General features: G+C 40.2%; 1 long non-coding RNA gene across 1 annotated transcript; it reads right to left on the bottom strand.

Annotated features, from left to right (window-relative positions):
• Positions 1-685: 685 nt before the first annotated feature.
• LOC308589496 lies at positions 686-4,847 on the bottom strand. Its single transcript, XR_014009323.1, has 4 exons — positions 4,706-4,847; positions 2,576-2,655; positions 1,870-2,013; positions 686-769 (listed from the first exon to the last, which is right to left on the bottom strand). It is a non-coding gene; the product is annotated as an uncharacterized lncRNA (long non-coding RNA).
• Positions 4,848-6,142: the final 1,295 nt, after the last annotated feature.

Below are 6,142 nucleotides of genomic sequence, written 5' to 3'. Positions count from 1 at the left end.
CAGCTTGCAGACTTGGACCAATAGATCTTTAACAAATCACCACACACAGAGCAGCGTGATTACTGAGATTGGAAGGCATTTGGGGGGGGGGCATTGTTCACAGATCTAAAGGCTGGCAGAGTGTGGGGGGGCACTCTGGATAAAAAGATGGATTTGATAGGTTAAGAAGTCATAGAACTTTGACAAAGCATAACTTTACTAATACAAATAAGCTCTCTGAGCTACATTTGAATTCACATCACACCACACCTGGTAAGAATTAGTCTAGCACAGCATCATCAATCATAATGTGGTTGTCAGTTTTGACATCCTTTAAGTCTATGTTGTGTGCTTAATGACTACATTACAGAAAATGTAAACAGACACCAAACATACAGGTATGCCCTATTTTTTTTTAATCCCTTTTTGATTTTTTTTAAAAAGTCTCTTGGGTGCAGGGATCTATGCAAGTTGCGCAGTAAGCTACACTACCACAAACAGCACAAGAGTGAGGTTTCAAACTGAATTGAATAAAAGATAAATTTCTCAAGTGCAGGGATCTGGTTACAAAAATGTATAATTCATATTTACACAGGGTTCTCTCATATTTAGAGAGAAAGAGAAAGTGGGAATACGCCTTATTAAAACCAGTGACAAAACGCCCATTTATTTGCATGCAACACATATGAACTGCATTATATTCGCACAGTTTCTTTATTCTTAGCCGTGATGACATGTCCACTGCGTACTACCAAGGATTCAATGGTCAGTGGCAAGAATGTTTCATGCTCTTCATCAGACATATATGGGAAGAAAATGTGGGAGAAATGTTTGCATGTATAATGTGGAAACAGAGCTGCTGCCACTACCCGCCTCCTGCCGCCCAAATACTAACTGAGTGGGTGTACTCTCTGTCGATTCCCCCCACCCAGCCACCGCCTCCTCACAAATGTGTATGCAGGGATTACAGATACAGAGATCCTGCATTATGTTTCCACATAAAGGCCTGGCATGGTTGTGCTTGCTTTCAGGCACTGCAAAGGTAAAGGGGAGGGGTGGTGGTTGGTTGGTTGGGTGGGTGGGTGGGGTGAGGAATACATGCTCAGGAGAAAGTTTGTAAAATCCCAATGTAAGAAAGAAATACGCAAGATCTTAAATTAGACCAGGCTTCGACTTTTGGAAACAACTCTTAAGAGCAAATGTGCCGTTTGGCTGAGACGGTTCGTGTGAAGTGTGCAAATTTTATTTATAAACTAGTATTTCATTAAATGCTATTAGCCCCGTGCTGATCGAATGTAAGCAAGTTGCAGTGAGATAGAGTCAATTTATGCAATTTGCCAATTCAAACCCAAACTTTAGAGCAGCATTGTTTGTAAGACTGTGATATTAGTTGTGGAAGGGTTAACGGCAATAATACATTTTATTGCACATCTCAGCATTAACATGGCTTTATGTTATCTCAGTAATGTTTACAGCAGCCTTGTAAGGTAGTCTAGCATTTTTATCCCTGTTTTGCAGCTTGGGTGGGGAAGAGGCTACTACTGAGAATGAGACTTCCCTCAGAAAACACAGCCCTATACATTTTTACGCAGAGCTAAATCCCAGTGAGTTCAATGGGTCTTAGTGGGTGCGGGATTGCAGTCTAAGGCCATCTACCAAGCTCGTGTGTGTAGCCATCTTTTGTGAAATCGTTTTAATAGCACAGCATTTAGATGGATCCTGTACAGTTTATAAATGGATAAATACCTTTTGGTGTGTTTGTGTGTATGTGTGTGTATATTCCTCTCTTCAGTGCATATGCATCACAAACTTTTGGCAGGCTGCAAGCTAGAGAAACCCCCTCCTTAAATGTGTTGTTTTGAAAGTAACATTAATTTCATTGGGACTTACTTTCAGCTCCTATATTTATGATCCGAGTGGAAAGTATTTAATTTCAAATCTTTGATTTGCAATATTCCAATGTCTTCTGAAATTCTGTGATGAGGAGTAGAAACCATAGTTACCCATCTCTCTGCCTCTCTCTCAAAAGCAGCTCTGAGCATGGTAAAAAAACAACGTAATACTTTTTTTAAAGCATACAAATGTTATATTACACAATGGACTGCTTTACAAAGGGTAAAGAAGGAGTGGAGTTAAGTTAAGTATATATTGCAATGAGACTTTTATTTTCCAAAGGATCAATGGGATAAATCTGGGCATGTTATGTAAATATGAATGTGTATGTGTGTGTGTTCAATTTCCATCAAAGAGAAGAATCAGTGTTGTTTGATAAAATTATTTTCATACATCTTTTGCCTGGTTCAGGCAAGCATTTACAAGACTTCCCTAGAGCATCAATTCCCACAATGCCACAGTTCTAGGAATGAAACATAATTAATAAGTCGTACATTTGAAATGTGTAATATTGTATTTTTTAAATAGATTTGTTTTGGATCAAGCACTGTCTTCAGTACGGATCATATAGAAAGGTATCTTCCCCCTACGACCCATGTTACTTTTGCACAATGCCATTCGAAATTCACTGTTGAAAACATCAACACATATAGGTAACCAATAGCCCAGTTCTAAAACAATTTCCATTTTGGCATGGTTTTACCTTTAGCAACCCACATCCATTGCAAGATCGACTTCTGCCTTTGTAGTAATTCTCCCCCATTACAATATTTGCCAAGAATCCTGGAGAGGAAGAAAGAGCGCAAATCTAGACTGAAAGAGCAGCAGATATCAGTTTTTCAAGAGAAAAACTTTATATAAGGAGAAGGGAAAAGATAATATTTTCCTGTGGTCTCTAAGCATCCTATTTTAAGGGTTGCATGCGCTCTCGCTCTCTTAAAAAACACACACCTCCTGATGGTGATTCCTTTCAAGCCAAAGTTTCAAACCAACTCTGCCTGAATCCAGAATATAACTGACTGGCCTTCTCAGAGTGCTAATAAAGGGTTACACTGGCTTTAATGAAAATGTACTAGGTTCACATAATTCAGTAGCTAATTAAAAGCGCGGCTGAAAGCCGGGAGCACAGATATTGTTTATATTGATAGCTATTGTATTACTTCGGTATATAATGCAAGCCTCTTCAGCTGACTGATGCCCAAAGGAGGGACTAACAAATCGCTCAGCTGGTGGTTGACATTGGTCCTGAAGAAAGCTAGCAAGGAACACTCTGCTGCCTTTTCAGAGCCTGAACACCAGCTGTCACCCAGCTATGGGTGCTGAAAAGCCGCTGTCACTTCATCCAAAGGGATTTACTTGGTCAGAAGGGAAAATTTAAATACAAAGCATGCAGCTAAGAAGCTAGTGAAAAGGATTATGAGTGCACAGGAGCACATGTGTATAAGACACTAATACATCTTTAGGAAATTTCAGATTCCCCCAAAGCCTGGATTAATGCCAGAGGCAGGGTGGTATACGTAGGCAAGGACCTTTTACCGTTAAGTTATTATCTCTCAGCTCATTCAGTGTTAGAGGTCTCTCATTTAAGGGGGGGGGGGTAGAAAACGTTTTCCCTGCCCACCACCCCACACATCATCATCCTCCCCTCATCCTTCAAAAAAGCTGAGCGAGTCCTTCCTGGCCTGCTCTGAATGAAAGTGATATGCAACACCTATGGGCATATACCATTTCATATTTTTTTTAACCATCCGTGGCTTATTTGGCACCCCCCCAAAAAAAAACCCCTCACAAAATTGTAGCACAAAAGAAGACAGGTGTCTCAAATGCATTCAGCAAATGGCGTGCAATCATTAATGGTGGCAACAGAGGAGAGAGGTGCATTTTATTACGGGAGCTCTGAGGTAAATATGTGGCCGGGTGGGAATCCTGACTGAATCCATTGCTGGTATTCATAAATCAAATTGCACAGTGGACAGGGATCGAGCATTGTACCTATAGAGCCTTGGGAGGCAAGTTGTTGTTTTGTTCTGTCTTCGAAACGGAAAAACAATAATAATTATAATAATGCATTTAACAATTTGTGTATTTAGCCGGCTAAATGCACGGCAGTGGGTTTCAGCTCAACCCCACATTGCTTTGCCTGGGGTGAGGTACTTTTCTTCCTGCTGTGAATAGAGCTTCTGGCCTGGCCTGCTGGCGGCAGGAAACTGAGGAGAAGAGAAAGCGCCAAGCTGTTTACAGAGGGAGGAATGGAGAAAGGGGACCGTAGTGGAAGATTCAAGGTACAAATACTGGACGCTGTGGGAAGAGTTATAGAAGACATTATTGCAGTCGGTCTGAACAAGCAGTCTTGACCTTGCCTCCAACATAGGCAGTGTTACTAATTCTAGAATGAGGAAAAAGTGGTGGTGGTGGTGGGTTTTGAAGGAAGGGCCCTGTGGGAGACACGGTGACTTGGAAAAGGACCATGAAATAATGGCAACGACAATAATGAAGATAACCATCAAAATAAATAAATAAAATGTAATATGACTGCATGTGGGATTTTTATTTTGGGTGGGGGGGGGAGAGGCAGAAGGTGGGAAGCAGAGAAATTCCTGTTAACAAGTCCATAAGGATGTTAATGACATGTGTGGCACAAAGCCTTGAGATTTAACAAAAGTGCACACAGCTCAAAGCAGCTGCCTTTAGAGGTCAGTAGAACATCGCTGCAGTATTTACAAATTTTCCATGAAGGATTAGAAGTTAGGCTTAAAACCTTTATAGAGATACACAGATGTACACACAAAATCTCTCTCTCTTTCTCCCTCCATATATATATATATATACGCACACACGTAAATCATTCCAGAGGATGCTGTATTACTGTTATCTAAATTTCTTCACATAGACTATCGTGTATCTGCCCCAGCAAAGCTGATTAGTGAGCAGCTTGATTCTGACACATCCTTTATGCCAGCCCCAAGCCGCCTTGCACAGCCACCTTATTCACTGTGGAGACAGGCCTGAAGCAAGATTGTAACACAACATATGCAAATGAGATGAGCCTCACACCACTTAAAATGAGATGGCTATAATATGTAACAGCTTAATGTGCCCAGGGACGTGATTGATGCCCTTTCCCCCATCTCTAAAGAGCTTTGGGTTTGGCTTGAGACACCCTTTCAAGCCATATATGTTTATTTCTTTTTAACATCATCTTTCCAGCAATGCGTTTCCCTCTTTCTTTAATCCTACATGTTGCGTGCGCCTCTCTGTAGATACAAGTAACGTTGTCGGATAGCAGATCCTATGCATATAAAAAATAAAAAATAAAAAATGGGAAGGCGTCGAAAGTAACTTCCTTAAAAAGTTAAAACAGATTAGGATTATTTCCACTTCCAAAGAGCAATTATTAAATCGAGACAAAGCTAGTTTCAATTAAAATATACTGTTTGAAATTTGGCATGGCGCCTCCCGTTAATAAATCGCCCTGCTCTTAGATTTCAAAATAGTGTTGCAGAACTAGTGCCTTGCAAAAAATAAAAACAAAATCCCCAAATAACCAAATGTTGCCCAGCTCAACTGCCTGTACACTGCTAATCAGTATTCATTTCCTGTCCTTAAAGTAAACAGAAAACAGATTTCTCCATTTCCCCTAAAATCAATCTCTCACTGTATGTCAGTTGCTTTATCCCAATTAGTATTCTAAATTCATTTATTTTTGTCATAATTTAGATTTTTTTTTTAACATACCTTGGCACAGCTTTTCATTCACTACTTATATGTAATGTGACAGACCTAACGTCATGTAGCTTAGTGGGAATTAACAAAAACAAAAAAAAGGTAACTTGTTAATGAATTGAGATGAATTGGAGGGGGAAAGGCGTATTAATTATTGCTTGCCTAGTAGGTTAAGCTTTGGCTCTTCACCTCAGTGGCCCAGAGTACATTTCTTGCCTTTGGCCATGTCGGAGGGGCTCATTAAAGCATCTCTTGGGAGGAGACAGAAATTGTTAGTGAAAAGCATTGGTCAGTGCCTCTACTAGAAGAACCCAGCAGGGGAAAGAATCCCTGATCTCGGAGAACTAACAAGACTGTGTATATTACACCTGTAATCAAACTGCTTAGAAAATGCCAAGAGACCAAAGTCTTCTCTTTTTTGACTGGAAGAGTTATCTGAAAATGCTGAAGCTCACCCGTGATTGATGTGCAGATACAATTACAAGCCTTCATATATTATACAACATTGTGGCTGTAAACCTTAAAGCATAAAATGAGGCACTGGGTA

This window comes from Podarcis bocagei (assembly GCF_964188305.1).
Source record: "Podarcis bocagei genome assembly, chromosome: 6".
NCBI lineage: Eukaryota > Metazoa > Chordata > Lepidosauria > Squamata > Lacertidae > Podarcis > Podarcis bocagei.
The sequence above is the reverse complement of the archived record's forward strand: the minus strand, read 5'-3'. Positions and strand labels throughout refer to the sequence as shown.